We start from the raw sequence: 16,371 nt of genomic DNA, 5'->3' as shown, positions 1-16,371 counted from the left end.
TGATGATGATGAGAAAACACACGCAGACTCCAAATATACAGCAGCAGGCATCGTCAAATTCCGGATTAAAACCACGGCCTCCTGTATACCTGGCGAGGTAATTAACATCTTCTAGCCACCGTGATGATGATGAGAGAGAGAGAGAGGGAGACACGCAGACTCCAAATCTGTCGCTAAACACGTAGGCTTTTACGACCAATATTATCCATAATAGAGGCGATGATAGAGGTAAGACATCCATTATATCATCACGGATGCAAATATACAGCGGCTTTGCGTCTGGGGGACTTGATCGAAACGCACGAACTCCTCCCGCGTTGCATGGCGAGGGAGAAATGGCATCTCGGCAACAGCGCGGCACCCCCATTATAGCGGCGAAAATGAAGGGAGGGTATCGGCGCAGAAAAAAAAACATTGGGGAAAAAAAAACCTAGCGTGGATAAAAAATGGAAAAAATAAAGACGGAAAAAAAATTGGTGGGGAAAAACACGGGGGAAAAAAACATTGGGAAAAAAAACATTGGGAGAAAAACTAACGTGGAAAAATAATGGAAAAAATAAACACGGAAAAAAAAGTGGTGGGGAAAAACACGGGGGGAAAAAAACATTGGGAAAAAAACATGGGAAGAAAACAACATGGGACAAAAAGTGGGAAAAAAACATGGTTGGGGTGGGGGAAACACGGGGAAAAAAACGTGATAAAAAACAACATAGGAAAAAAATAGCATGGCAAAAAAAACACATGGGGAAAAATTAAAGGGAAAAAAATATGGGAAAAAATATGGGGAAAAAATATGGGGAAAAAATATGGGGGAAAAATATGGGAAAAAAACGTGGAATAAAAACAAGGAAAAAAACATAGGAAAAAAATAACAAGGGAAAAAAATATGGGAAAATTAAAGGGAAAAAAATATGGGAAAAAAACATGGGAAAAAAATATGGAAAATAAACAAGGAAAAAACATAGGAAAAAAATAACAAGGGAAAAAAACATGGGAAAAAAACATGGGAAAAAAACATGGGAAAAAAAAGACCGACTTTGTGGTCACACGGTCGGTGGAGGCAGTGTGCACGGACAGCGCAGGGCGGTTAACGATCGTCGGAAGAACAATCGGAAGGTCTCAGGAGGGAGGAGTGGAGGTGGGGGGGGAGTGGGGAGGAAGGAGGGAGGACAGAGGAGGCGGTGGAGGAGGAAGAGGAGGAGGGGGGGAGGAGGCGGTGGAGGAGGAAGAGGAGGCGGAGGGAGGAGGAGGAGGAGGGGGGGGAGGAGGAAGAGGAGGAGGAGGAGGGGGGAGGAAGAGGAGGAGGGGGGAGGAGGAGGGGGAGGAGGAGGAGGAGGAGGGGGGGGAGGAGGAGGAGTGGGGAGGAGGAGGAGGAGGAGGAGGGGGGAGGTGGAGGAGGAGGAGGAGGCGGTGGAGGAGGAGGAGGAGGGGGGGAGGAGGAGGAGGAGGGGAGGAGGGGAAGGAGGGGAGGCGGAGGGGAGGAGGAGGAGGGGAGGAGGGAGGAGGAGGCGGAGGAGGCGGGAGGAGGGGAGGAGGGGGGAGGAGGAGAGGGGGAGGAGAGGGAAGGAAGGAGGGGAGGAGGAGGACAAGAGGGCGAGTGTCGGGCCTGCCTGAATGGGGAGGGTGAAGGAGGAAGGGGAGGAAGGGTGTGGAGGATGAGCAGGAAGAGTGGGGGGTGGGGCGGGGGGCAGGCTTCTGTACGCCCCCTTGATGGCACAAGCCCACTCTCCAGTGTCGTTTGGCTACCGCTGTGAGCCCGCGAGACTGCGGAGTCTTAACGAGTGGAGTCGTAATGTCCATCGTGAGCTATTGCGCCCACCCCACCCTCATTGCCGCTCTCACCCCCTCTCACTCTCTCATCGCAGCAGATGTGCCTGGCCAAATATTTGCTCGCCCATGTGGCGGTACGGGTCTGGTGTCTGGGCAACAACGGAGAGATTCTCTTGGCAGAGCCACGGCTGAGAGAGATCCATCGACCCTCACCACCCCCACACACACACAGAGACCCATGGACTCCCGCAGTGAGACGCACAGAGATTCGTGCAGAGGCCCGCATACTAGCGCAGACAGCCATAGACTCACGCTGAGACGCACAGACCCGCGCAGAGAGCCGTAGGCTTCACACACAGATCCATATATTCGCACAGAGATCCATAGTCGTGAAAAACCACTATGTGTCCTGACTTTCGGGCCACCCTCCATACAAATAACTATGTGTCCTGACTATTGGGCCACCCTCCATACAAATAACAACCCCTATGTGTCCAGACTTTTGGGCCACCCTCTATTCAAATAACAACCCCTATGTGTCCAGACTTTGGGCCATCCTCTATACAAATAACAACCCCTATGTGTCCCTGACTTTTGGGCCACCCTCCATACGAATAACAACCCTATGTGTCCTGACTTTTGGGCCACCCTCCATACAAATAACAACCCCTATGTGTCCTGACTTTTGGGCCACCCTCTATTCAAATAACAACCCCTATGTGTCCTGACTTTTGGGCCACACTCCATACAAATAACAACCCCTATGTGTCCTGACTTTTGGGCCACCTTCTATTCAAATAACAACCCCTATGTGTCCTGACTTTTGGGCCACCCTCCATACAAAACAACAACCCCTATGTGTCCAGACTTTTGGGCCACCCTCCATACAAATAACAACCCCTATGTGTCCTGACTTTTGGGCCACACTCCATACAAATAACAACCCCTATGTGTCCTGACTTTTGGGCCACACTCTATACAAATAACAACCCCTATGTGTCCAGACTTTTGGGCCATCCTCTATACAAATAACAACCTCTATGTGTCCAGACTTTTGGGCCACCCTCCATGCAAATAACAACCCCTATGTGTCCTGACTTTTGGGCCATCCTCCATACAAATAACAACCCCTATGTGTCCAGACTTTTGGGCCACACTCTATACAAACAACAACCCCTATGTGTCCTGACTTTTGGGCAACACTCTATACAAATAACAACCCCTATGTGTCCTGACTTTTGGGCCACCCTCCATACAAATAACAACCCCTATGTGTCCTGACTTTTGGGCCACCCTCCATACAAATAACAACCCCTATGTGTCCTGACTTTTGGGCCATCCTCTATACAAATAACAACCCCTATGTGTCCTGACTTTTGGGCCACCCTCCATACAAATCACAACCCCTATGTGTCCTGACTTTTGGGCCATCCTCTATACAAATAACAACTTCTATGTGTCCTGACTTTTGGGCCACCCTCCATACAAATTACCCCTATGTGTCCTGACTTTTGGGCAACACTCTATACAAATAACAACCCCTATGTGTCCAGACTTTTGGGCCACCCTCCATACAAATAACAACCTCTATGTGTCCAGACTTTTGGGCCACCCTCCATACAAATAACAACCCCTATGTGTCCTGACTTTCGGGCCACCCTCTATACAAACAACATCCTCTATGTGTCCAGACTTTTGGGCCACCCTCCATACAAATAACAACCCCTATGTGTCCAGACTTTTGGGCCGCCCTCCATACAAATAACAACCCCTATGTGTCCAGACTTTTGGGGCCACCCTCCATACAAACAACAACCCCTATGTGGATTTAAAGCTTTCGTGACTGCAGGGATTCATATTCTTGGTTCTTTCGGTAAAGTCACCACCACGCAGAAAGGAAATAATAAACTAAAAAAAAAATTCCCACGACGTTTCGATTGTAACACAAGCAGTCAATCATCAGCAGAAAAAAAACGCCACTTTTTTTCCCAAAAAAAATTTCTTGCTGTGGTTTTCACACCTGATGATGATGGCTTGCGTTGCAATTGAAACGTCGTGAGATTTTTTTTTTATTTCGTTATTTCCTTTCTGCCTGACTTCACGGAAAGAACCAAGAATATGAACCCCGATGTGTCCTGCATTTTGGGCCACTCCGCATGCAGACAATTCCAGCAGATGGCACTGCGGGTCCAGCGATGGACTTGCTCCCCGTGCCTCACCTGCCCCCGGTTTGCTTCTGTGCCACAAAGGGACCGTGCTGTGAGCCAAAGAGCTTCATGGCTCATCGGATTCGTCCAGTCTGAGCGAACGTCCCCATTGCCATCAGTTTTCAGTTTTCAGTTTCATTCATTTCGGTATAGCCCTGCGAGCCATTCGGCTCTTGAATCGGGTGCAACCATCAACAGACAAAATAACTAAAAAAATCACGCACAAGAAAACCATCTCAAAGTTACTTTGCGCAAACAGAAAAATCCAGGGAAAAAATAAATAAAAAATTCTCGATCATGCGACCACGTCTCATCATCAACATGATCTTCGTCACCGCTATAACTTAACGGCATGCCGAGAACGCGCCTGGTTTGGGATGGTAATGGGTGAATTACCGACATCGATGTTCTTTTAGATTTTTGATTTTGTTTCTTGCGAGGTGTAAGGTTCCAAACCAGAGCTGCGAAACCTGTTATATTTTTTTTTTCAAATATACGAACGACCATACCTGTCACAAATGATATCAGCTAAACGAGGTTGCCTTATAATAATAATACTAATCATCATCATCGTCGTCGTCGTGGAGAAAGGTTAAAGCGGTAGCCAAATCACTCTGAGCTCACTTCGATTTCAAATGTGGAGGTGGAAAAAAGAATACGGAGGAACACGAAGATTTAAAAAATCCCCACGACCACAGAGAGAGAGAGAAGTAAAGAGAGAGACACACAAACTCCTGTATACCAGGCGAGGTAGTTAACATCTCCTAGCCACCGTGATGGTGATGATGATGAGAGAGAGAGACACGCAAACTCCTGTATACCAGGCGAGGTAGTTAACATCTCCTAGCCACCGTGATGGTGATGATGATGAGAGAGAGACACGCAAACTCCTGTATACCAGGCGAGGTAGTTAATATCTCCTAGCCACCGTGATGGTGATGATGATGATGAGAGAGAGAGACACGCAAACTCCTATATACCAGGCGAGGTAGTTAACATCTCCTAGCCACCGTGATGGTGATGATGATGAGAGAGAGAGAGACACGCAAACTCCTGTATGCCAGGCGAGGTAGTTAACATCTCCTAGCCACCGTGATGGTGATGATGATGAGAGAGAGAGACACGCAAACTCCTGTATACCAGGCGAGGTAGTTAACATCTCCTAGCCACCGTGATGATGATGATGATGAGAGATAGAACCCACGACCTCCTGCACACCAGGCGAGGTAGTTAACATCTCCTAGCCACCGTGATGGTGATGATGATGAGAGAGAGAGACAAGCAAACTCCTGTACACCAGGCGAGGTAGTTAATATCTCTCAGCCACCGTGATGATGATGATGAGAGAGAGACACGCAAACTCCAAATATACAACAGCAGCAGCAGGCATCAGGGTCGGGATGGAACCCACGACCTCCTGCGTACCAGGCGAGGTAGTTAACATCTCCTAGCCACCGTGATGATGATGAGAGAGAGACACGCAAACTCCAAATACACAGCAGCAGCAGGCATCAGGGTCGGGATGGAACCCACGACCTCCTGCGCACCGGGCGAAGGCGTTAACATTTCGGCAAATCGACACGCGAATGCGTAGTGTGAGTGAGCTATAGATGTCCGCTGACAGCACTTGCCCCAGAAAGTATGTCGAGGCTACACGGGGGACCTTTGTCTTTGTGAGACACCCCAGGGTGGATTCAAACATCCAAAGTTCTAAACATGACGATCGGGTTTTCCCCTTTTTTTTGTTCTGGCAATAAAACAGTTGTGTTAAGATGTTAAAACACCAAACCGAAACCTTCGAAAGGAATCATGTCTGCATTCACCACACACACACATGTCGTGAACATGCAAACAACATGCAAACAGTTTTAAACAATTATTGTATAAATGTTGTTTCATGTTACCAGGCAAGGCCACGCTGAGCTCACGAGCCATTGATCAGAAACTACCCTAGGCACAACAAAATATAGCTCGCTCATCACCATCATCATCACCATCACCACCATCACCACCATCATCATCCTCATCACCACCATCATCATCACCACCATCATCACCATCATCACCACCATCATCATCACCACCATCATAATCACCATCATCACTACCATCATCACCAACATCACCACCTTCACCACCATCATCATAATCACCATCATCACTACCATCATCACCACCATCACCACCTTCACCACCATCATCATAATCACCATCATCACTACCATCACCACCATCATCACCATCACCACCATCACCACCACCATCATCACCACCACCATCACCATCATCACCACCATCACCACCTTCATCACCATCATCATAATCACCATCATCACTACCATCATCACCACCATCACCACCTTCACCACCATCAGCATAATCACCATCATCACTACCATCATCACCATCACCACCATCACCACCACCATCATCACCACCATCATCACTACCATCACCACCATCATCACCATCACCACCATCATCATCATCACCGTCACCACCATCACCACCATCATCATCACCACCATCATCACTACCATCACCACCATCATCACCACCATCACCATCATCACCACCATCATCATCACCACCACCATCATCATCACCATCATCACCACCATCATCACCATCATCACTACCATCGTCACCATCACCACCATCACCACCACCATCATCACCACCATCATCACTACCATCACCACCATCATCACCACCATCACCACCATCACCATTACCACCATCACCACTATCATCATCACCACCATCATCATCACCATCACCACCGTCACCACCACCACCACCATCACCATCATCACCACCATCATCACCATCTTCATCACCATCACCACCATCATCATCATCACCATCAAAACCATCATCACTACCATCACCACCATCATCACCATCACCACCATCATCATCATCATCACCGTCACTACCATCACCACCATCATCATCACCACCATCATCATAATCACCATCATCACTACCATCATCATCACCACCATCATCACCATCACCACCATCACCACCATCACCATCATCACCATCATCACTACCATCACCACCATCATCACCATCACCACCATCATCATCATCATCACCGTCACTACCATCACCACCATCATCATCACCACCATCATCACCACCATCATCATAATCACCATCATCACTACCATCATCATCACCACCATCATCACCGTCACCACCATCACCACCATCACCACCATCACTACCATCACCACCGTCACTACCATCACCACCATCATCACCACCATCATCACCACCATCACCACCACCATCACCACCATCATCATCATCACCACCACCATCATCATCACCATCATCACCACCATCATCACCATCATCACTACCATCGTCACCATCACCACCATCACCACCATCATCACCACCATCATCACTACCATCACCACCATCATCACCACCAACACCACCATCATCATCACCATTACCACCATCACCACTATCATCATCACCACCATCATCATCACCATCACCACCGTCACCACCACCATCACCATCATCACCACCATCATCACCATCATCATCACCATCACCACCATCATCATCACCATCACCACCATCACCACCATCATCATCACCACCATTATCACTACCATCACCACCATCATCATCATCACCACCATCATCATCACCATCATCACTACCATCACCACCACCATCATCATCACCATCATCACCATCACCACCATCACCACCATCATCATCACCACCATCATCACTACCATCACCACCATCACCACCATCACCACCATCATCATCACCACCATCACTACCATCATCACCATCACCACCATCACCATCATCACCATCATCACCATCCTCACTACCATCACCACCATCATAGCCTCGACGGGCTGATGGGGCAAGGACGGTGTCTGTGTGTCTGTCTGTGTCTGTGTGTGACAGTGTGTGTGGGGGGAGCGGTGGTGTAGTGGTTAGCGCTACGCTGCACTACGAACCCGGCGTCCCGAGTTCAATTCCCGCTCACGGTCAACACCACCGGTGACGATAAACTGAACCGGTCCTGGGCCTGCACCTCTCCGATGAAGGCCGGCAATGGCACAGGAGGGGGTGGGTGGCCAGAAACTTTGATGTGTGTGTAATGTGTGTTGTGTGTGTATGTTGTGTGTGTGTTGTGTGTGTGTTGTGTGTGTGTTGCGTGTGTGTGTTGTGTGTGTGTTGTGTGTGTTGTGTGTGTTGACCGCCACCCGCACCTCCGATTACCGTTCGTAAGCCCACCACGCCCGGCCGCCTTTGTCTCCCCGGTGGCAACGTTTACTGCACGTCGCGCCGTTGACTGATTGTGAGCGGGAATCGAACTCGGGACTTCACGTTTAAGGTTCGAGGAGTCAAGTTGATTTCCTGCTCGAGTGAGCATTGAGACATTTAGGCAGCTGTCCATTGTTTACACAGCCCTGCACAGAGACAGTGGTGGAAATTCCACATTCCTACGGCGGGGGAAGAATGTCTCCCATAGGCCAACCAGCGCTGTTCTTCACCCCCACTGAGTGGTACACGCATTATATCGGCCCTGGTCCCCGAAGGCAGGACTGACGATAATGGGCTGAGTCAACCCCCCCCCCCCCCCAGCATCCCAAACAGGATTCGAACTCGCTACTTCAGACTGCGGTACTCATTTTATCGACCCGGGAGGCAGGGATGATGATGATGATGATGATGGTGGGCTGAGTCAACCCCCCCAGCATCCCAAACAGGATTCGAACTCGCTACTTCAGACTGCGGTACTCATTTTATCGACCCGGGAGGCATGGAAGATGATGATGATGGTTGGCTGAGTCAACCACCCAGCATCCCAAACAGGATTCGAACTCGCTACTTCAGACTGCGGTACTCATTTTATCGACCCGGGAGGCATGGATGATGATGATGATGGGCCGAATCAACCGGGGAGTTCACGCGATGTTACAGGTTTTTTTTACTGGAAATTTGCGAATTACTAAGAGCTTCCTAGCTCCTCGGATTCCTCCAGGAATAAATGCATATCCTGTTTCTTGAGTGGGTTGATGGGTAGGTGGAGGATGGGAGGATGGTGGTGGGGGGAGGGATGGATGGGAGGATGGGAGTATACCAGTCACGCCCTGATGTTTCAGGGGTTTAGTTGGTTGATGTGCGTGGGTGGGTGATGGGGGGGTGATGGTGATGGACGATGGGGGTTGATGGGGGCTGATGGGGGGTGGGTGGTGGTGCCGGGTTAGGTTGCAAAGCAAGCCCCTCAGTGGGTCTCGTGTCTGCATTACACTCGGCGAATGTAATATTACAAATCGTGCAATCATCTCAGCCTACACTCCCAACTCTCTCTCTCTCTCTGCTCTGCTCTCTCGAAGACACAAAACTGCGTCGGAGAGAGGTGCGTGCGTGCGAGCGAGCGAGAGGTGAGAGAGCGAGCGAGCGAGCGAGAGATGAGACGACACACACAAAAAAAATAAACGAAACTGGCCTGAAGGGAAGAGCTGGAGTCGATATGAGAGACTGCAATTATAATCAGCGAGCGAGAGAGAGAGAGAGGCAGGAAGCCAATCGCTCTGCGCGGCTGCCTCTGCGTCTCTGTGTGTGACGCTGCGCTACGAACCCGGCGACCCGGGTTCGATTCCCGCTCACGGCCAACACCGGTGGCGATTGTCAAAACCGGTCCTGGGGCCTCCCATAGGTCGACTCAGCCTCGAATGAGTAACCTGGTGCGGTGCGTAGTAGACATCGCCACTAGGGGAGACAAAGGCGGCCGGGCGTGGTGCTGGCCACCCACCCCTGAGTGACTTTCAGGTACGCAGATAACGGCCCCGTGGAAGTGTACAGCACGGAGCTACCACTGAGACCCCTTCCACTCAAGTGACACTCTGGCATACACAGAACGGCCCGTGGAAGTTGATATCACAGATCTAGCTCTGAGTGACGCTCTGGTACACGGAGAACGGCCCCGTGGAAGTGTACATCACGGAGCTACCTCTGAGACCCCTTCCACTCAAGTGACACTCTGGCATACACAGAACGGCCCGTGGAAGTTGATATCACAGACCTAGCTCTGAGTGACGCTCTGGTACACAGAGAACGGCCCTGTGGAAGTATAAAAGAAGGAGCTACCACTGAGACACCTTCCACTCAAGTGACACTCTGGCATACACAGAACGGCCCTTGGAAGTTGATATCACAGATCTAGCTCTGAGTGACGCTCTGGTACACGGAGAACGGCCCCGTGGAAGTGTATATCACGGAGCTACCTCTGAGACCCCTTCCACTCAAGTGACACTCTGGCATACACAGAACGGCCCGTGGAAGTTGATATCACAGACCTAGCTCTGAGTGACGCTCTGGTACACGGAGAACGGTCCCGTGGAAGTATAAAAGAAGGAGCTACCACTGAGACACTTTCCACTCAAGTGACACTCTGGCATACACAGAACGGCCCGTGGAAGTTGATATCACAGACCTAGCTCAGAGTGACGCTCTGGTACACAGATAACGGTCCCGTGGAAGTGTACATCACGGAGCTACCTCTGAGTGACGCTCTGGAACACACCGGAAGGCCCTGCGGAAGAGGATATCAAGAGCTACCCTCTGAGAAGTTGATTCATCACGGACCCCTCCTACCGCACCACACCACATGAAGTCTGCCACGTGGCAGCTACCTCGATAGTGGGGGGTCATGACGCTCATAACGAAGGTGTTTTTGGGTCGGATCGTGGAAGTATAAGTGTGTCGTGAACCCGCCACCACCCGGCACAGTGAAGAAGGGGCTTGTCACGTAAAACAAAACGTGCCGATTCGTTTCTGCAGAAGCACCCTATTTCGGGAAGAATCTCCACGATAATGCTGGATGATGTGATTACCAAGCGAAACCCCGCAGTACTCAAATTGTAAATGTTGTGGATTCACCCGATAACTCACCGCTGTGCGCTGAACTGGTAACTGATTGGCACGTGTTGTGCTCACGTGACAAACCTCACCGACTGGCTGTGTCGGGTGGCGGTGGGTGAACGACACATTTACACGTACGTGTTCTAAACCCCCCCCCCCAATGTATATGATTGGTTTAACACGTAGTAGGATTTCGCGAGCAATATCGTCCATGATAGAGGGTTTTGTTGATTTTTCTTTTTCGCGGGGTTAGATCGCGTCAATGTTTCGTAAGAAACCCGCCCACACCCGACACGGCCATTTTATTAAGGTTTGCGTCACGTGATCAGAACGTGCCAATTCGTCACTAGTACATCACTAACCGCCTGTGTGTGGTACTCAGAGAGCGAATGTCGTGGCTTTGCGCTCCAACACACAACGGGTTAGCGCTGTAACGAATTGGCCACGTTCTGTTTTGCGTGACATGAACCTTGCTAGTTGGCTGTGTTGGGTGGTGTCGGCTTCAACGACGCATTTATGCATTTGCGCGATATAACACAGCCTGTATTATGGATGTATTATTGTTGTTATTATTATTACTATTGGTGGTGTCAAATTGAGGTCGCGATTATCTGCGTCTGAATGAAACTTTGCATTTTCCACGAGAGGAATACGCTCAGATATAAACCTCTGTGAAGACGATTATCTGTGCCCGCACCTGGGCCTCCCCTAGCTCGGAATCAGCCTAAACTAGCGACTTCCTGGCGCGGCGTGCAGTCAAGATCGCCTCTGGGGGAGACAAAGGCGGCCGTGGGCGTGGTGTGCCACGTGTTCGGCATTCATAGGTCCCACTCGCTCACAGCACTAGCCTCCAACATGCTGTTGGGGCTAAGCGCGTGTGTGAGGACGTCCAAATAAGGCCGCTTAAAGATCGGGCCGCATTAGGGGAGTCGATACAAATTGAACGCGCGGTTTTATCTGGCCCGGCAGAGCGGGTCGCGCCGGAGATTAGGGGGCACGCGCGCACATCCATCGGTCCCTGAGCCCCAGCACTACACACCCAGGGGGTGGTGGAGGAATTCATCGAGGCAGCCAACGCGCAACCACCCACAACCACCCACACCACGCCACGCACCCCACACACAACCACCCACGCCACGCACCCCACCCACAACCACCCACACCACACCACGCACCCCACACACAACCACCCACCCCACGCGCCCCACCCACAACCACCCACACCACGCGCCCCACCCACAACCACCCACACCACGCCACGCACCCCACCCACAACCACCCACACCACGCCACGCACCCCACACACAACCACCCACACCACGCGCCCCACCCACAACCACCCACACCACACCACGCACCCCACACACAACCACCCACCCCACGCGCCCCACCCACAACCACCCACACCACGCGCCCCACCCACAACCACCCACACCACGCCACGCACCCCACCCACAACCACCCACACCACGCCACGCACCCCACCCACAACCACCCACACCACGCGCCCCACCCACAACCACCCACACCACGCACCCCACCCACAACCACCCACACCACGCACCCCACCCACAACCACCCACACCACGCGCCCCACCCACAACCACCCACACCACGCCACGCACCCCACCCACAACCACCCACACCACGCCACGCACCCCACCCACAACCACCCACACCACGCGCCCCACCCACAACCACCCACACCACGCACCCCACCCACAACCACCCACACCACGCACCCCACCCACAACCACCCACACCACGCGCCCCACCCACAACCACCCACACCACGCACCCCACCCACAACCACCCACACCACGCACCCCACCCACAACCACCCACACCACGCACCCTACACCACACACCCCACCACGCACCCCACCCACCCCACCCACCCCACCCCACCCCACCCACCCCACGCACCCCACCCACCCCACCCCACGCACCCCACCCACTCCACCCACCCCACCGACTCCACACCACACCCCACGCACCCCACCCACCCCACCCACCCCACCCCACCCACCCCACGCACCCCACCCACTCCACCCACTCCACCCCACGCACCCCACCCACCCCACCCTACACCACGCACTCCACCCCAGCCACCCCACTCCAACCAGTCACCCACCCACCCAACCTCACCCCACCTCACCAACCCCACCCCACCTCACCCACCCACCCCACCCACCCACCCCACCCACCCACCCCACCCACACCACCCATCCCACCCATGGCAACTCATAGATACGTCATCTCCTCTCGTTCGTAAGTCGGAACAGATGGAGATTAGTCCACACACGTTGGTGTACTGCAATCTCACGGCTACCCAGGGGTACGTCATCTCCTCTCGTTCGTAAGTCGGAACAGATGGAGATTAGTCCACACACGTTGGTGTACTGCAATCTCACGGCTACCCAGGGGTACGTCATCTCCTCTCGTGTGTAAGTCGGAACAGATGGAGATTAGTCCACACACGTTGCTGTACTGCTATCTCACGGCTACCCAGGGGTACGTCATCTCCTCTCGTGTGTAAGTCGGAACAGATGGAGATTAGTCCACACACGTTGCTGTACTGCTATCTCACGGCTACCCAGGGGTACGTCATCTCCTCTCGTGTGTAAGTCGGAACAGATGGAGATTAGTCCACACACGTTGATGTACTGCAATCTCACGGCTACCCAGGGGTACGTCATCTCTTCTCGTGTGTAAGTCGGAACAGATGGAGATTAGTCCACAAACGTTGGTGTACTGCAATATCACGGCTACCCAGGGGTACGTCATCTCCTCTCGTGTGTAAGTTGTAACAGATGGAGATTAGTCCACACACGTTGCTGTACTGCAATATCACGGCTACCCAGGGGTACGTCATCTCCTCTCGGGTGTAAGTCGGAACAGATGGAGATTAGTCCACACACGTTGCTGTACTGCAATATCACGGCTACCCAGGGGTACGTCATCTCCTCTCGTGTGTAAGGCGGAACAGATGGAGATTAGTCCACACACGTTGGTGTACTGCAATATCACGGCTACCCAGGGGTACGTCACCTTCTCTGGTTCGTAAGTCGGAACAGATGGAGATTAGTCCACACACGTTGGTGTACTGCAATATCACGGCTACCCAGGGGTACGTCATCTCCTCTCGTGTGTAAGTCGGAATAGATGGAGATTAGTCCACACACGTTGGTGTACTGCAATCTCACGGCTACCCAGGGGTACGTCATCTCCTCTCGGGTGTAAGTCGGAACAGATGGAGATTAGTCCACACACGTTGCTGTACTGCAATATCACGGCTACCCAGGGGTACGTCATCTCCTCTCGTGTGTAAGTCGGAACAGATGGAGATTAGTCCACACACGTTGGTGTACTGCAATATCACGGCTACCCAGGGGTACGTCATCTCCTCTCGTGTGTAAGTCGGAACAGATGGAGATTAGTCCACAAACGTTGGTGTACTGCAATATCACGGCTACCCAGGGGTACGTCATCTCCTCTCGTGTGTAAGTCGGAACAGATGGAGATTAGTCCACACACCCGTAGCTGTTCCGCAAATCTCAGGGCGCGGCGATCGACACAAGATGGCTCTGCGATTATATCCCCCGGGGCCAAGCGAGGTTGTGGGATTTTGAGAGTATGGTAGAGGGGAGGGAGAGGGGAGGGAGAGGCGAGGGTGCGATTGGGGAGGAGGATGAGAAGGATTTAAACCATCTTGATAAGTAGAGAACTTTTGACCGGACATTTGTAAGTAAAGGAAAAAAACAAAGCTTCAAGTCTCGTCGCATTCCTCCGCTATGAAAGAAAGATTCTGATTCTGTACGAGTAAAAGGTCTTACCCCGTGTTGCAATACAGCAGCTGCAACATTTCGCGAGGCATGAATCGTGTCTGCATTAACCACCCGTTCTAAATCTTGATTTGAAGCTTTCGTGTCTGCAGCGAATCCATACTCTTTGGCTCAAAATAGGTAGAAAAATAAATAAAATTCACTTAAACAAAAAAATAAGATTTTTCTTATTAATATAAAAAAATTAAATCAAATTAAATTAAACAATAGATTAAGCGAAAAAAATAAGATTGTTCTTCACCATTAGACCTCTTTTTCCAAGTACCAAAATATAATAATAGGGGTTTTCCCCTTTTTTTCTGGCAAGAAAACTGAAATCTTTATTTTTTGCAAAGGATTCACGTTACTGCGTTAACCACAATACCCGCAGTCGAAATGCAAACAAAAAACACACTATGATAATATATATGTGGCATTGTCCTTGAAACTGATTGGTCCACGCCAAGGGACGGCTTTCTTTTGAGCCACGACCCCCAGGACGATGCATATATTATCATAGCATGTCCAAAATCGCGTGAGGACATTTACGGACGACCTCACACATGCAGAGAGAGAGAGAGAGAGACATCATATACTACCAGAACATGTTTGTTTGTTGTTGTTGTTGTTGACATGTTTACCACGAGTACACGCGCTTAATGCAGCACGCGATTCGGTGTTTGAACATCGCAAGCAAGCTGTTTTTATCTCGTTATATTTTTGATTTGTAGGGTAAAGTCACGTAGAAGAGGTTTGTTTATTTTCCCCCTTCTGGCTGCGGCTTTCACACCTGATGATGATTGCCCGTGCTGCAATCGAAACGTCGCGAGAATTTATTGTTGTATTTTTTTATTATTTCATTACTTCCCTTCGACGTGACTTTACCGAAAAAAAACCAAGGATATTAATCGCCGCAGTCACGAAAGCTTGAACACATTCTCCTGCGGAAGGGAGCTGGTTAGGAACGTCGGGTTGGCTCGGTCAATGGGCAGGGTCAACAACAACAACAACAACGGAGGCACCACCACCACGTGGTGTGTTCAGCACCACGTGGTGTGTTCCACAACAATATACCCGACTGTGAGGGCAGGCACAAGCCGGCGTGAGTAGGTGAAACGTTGAGTTTTATAAGGGAGGCACCACGGGGTGACCAGCCCAGCCCCACCCAGCCCCTCCCCTCCCCACCCAGCCCCTCCCTCCACACCCAGCCCCACCCAGCCCCTCCCTCTCCACCCAGCCCCTCCCATTTGTGGATGCACGACGGACGGACGGACACAACAATAATCCCCTGTGGGCTGGTGTAGTAACCAGGAGGAACCTACCAGTTAAAGTGTTTTTTTTTTCTTGCTGTGGTTTTCACAGCCGATGATGATGATGATGGTTGCTTGTGTTGCAATCGAAACGTCGTGAGAATTATTAATTTTTTTCCCCCCTTCTACGTGGTGGTGACTTTACCGAAAGAACCAAGAATATGAATCCCTGCAGACACGAACGCGTTAAACTGTTTTTTTTTTATCTCGTTATACTTCAACACTGACAAGGGGAGCGTCCCCCCCCCATCTCCATCGTCCCACCCCTCCACGCACTCCGCTCGTTCATCAGATGCCGCGCGTTTTGGGGGGACGTCTCTGAGCCTCGCGACCACTCAAACC

General features: G+C 51.2%; 2 protein-coding genes across 2 annotated transcripts in view; both read right to left on the bottom strand.

Annotated features, from left to right (window-relative positions):
* The window catches only part of LOC116955861 (limbic system-associated membrane protein-like), a 768,583-nt gene that overhangs the window by 422,569 nt on the left and 329,643 nt on the right, over positions 1-16,371 (bottom strand). The gene's annotated exons all lie outside the window — the stretch shown is intronic.
* Positions 15,968-16,371, bottom strand: part of LOC142906237 (uncharacterized) — a gene marked incomplete at its 5' end in the record, with an annotated part of 2,724 nt that continues 2,320 nt past the window's right edge. Inside the window, one exon of the mRNA XM_076053606.1 lies at positions 15,968-16,371. This exon is cut by the window's right edge and continues 2,320 nt beyond it.

This window comes from Petromyzon marinus, chromosome 62 (assembly GCF_048934315.1).
Source record: "Petromyzon marinus isolate PM22_M1 ecotype Great Lakes invasive population chromosome 62, UKy_Petmar_22M1.pri1.0, whole genome shotgun sequence".
In the NCBI taxonomy this organism is placed as follows: domain Eukaryota; kingdom Metazoa; phylum Chordata; class Hyperoartia; order Petromyzontiformes; family Petromyzontidae; genus Petromyzon; species Petromyzon marinus.
This window is presented reverse-complemented; position numbering and strand designations above follow the sequence as displayed.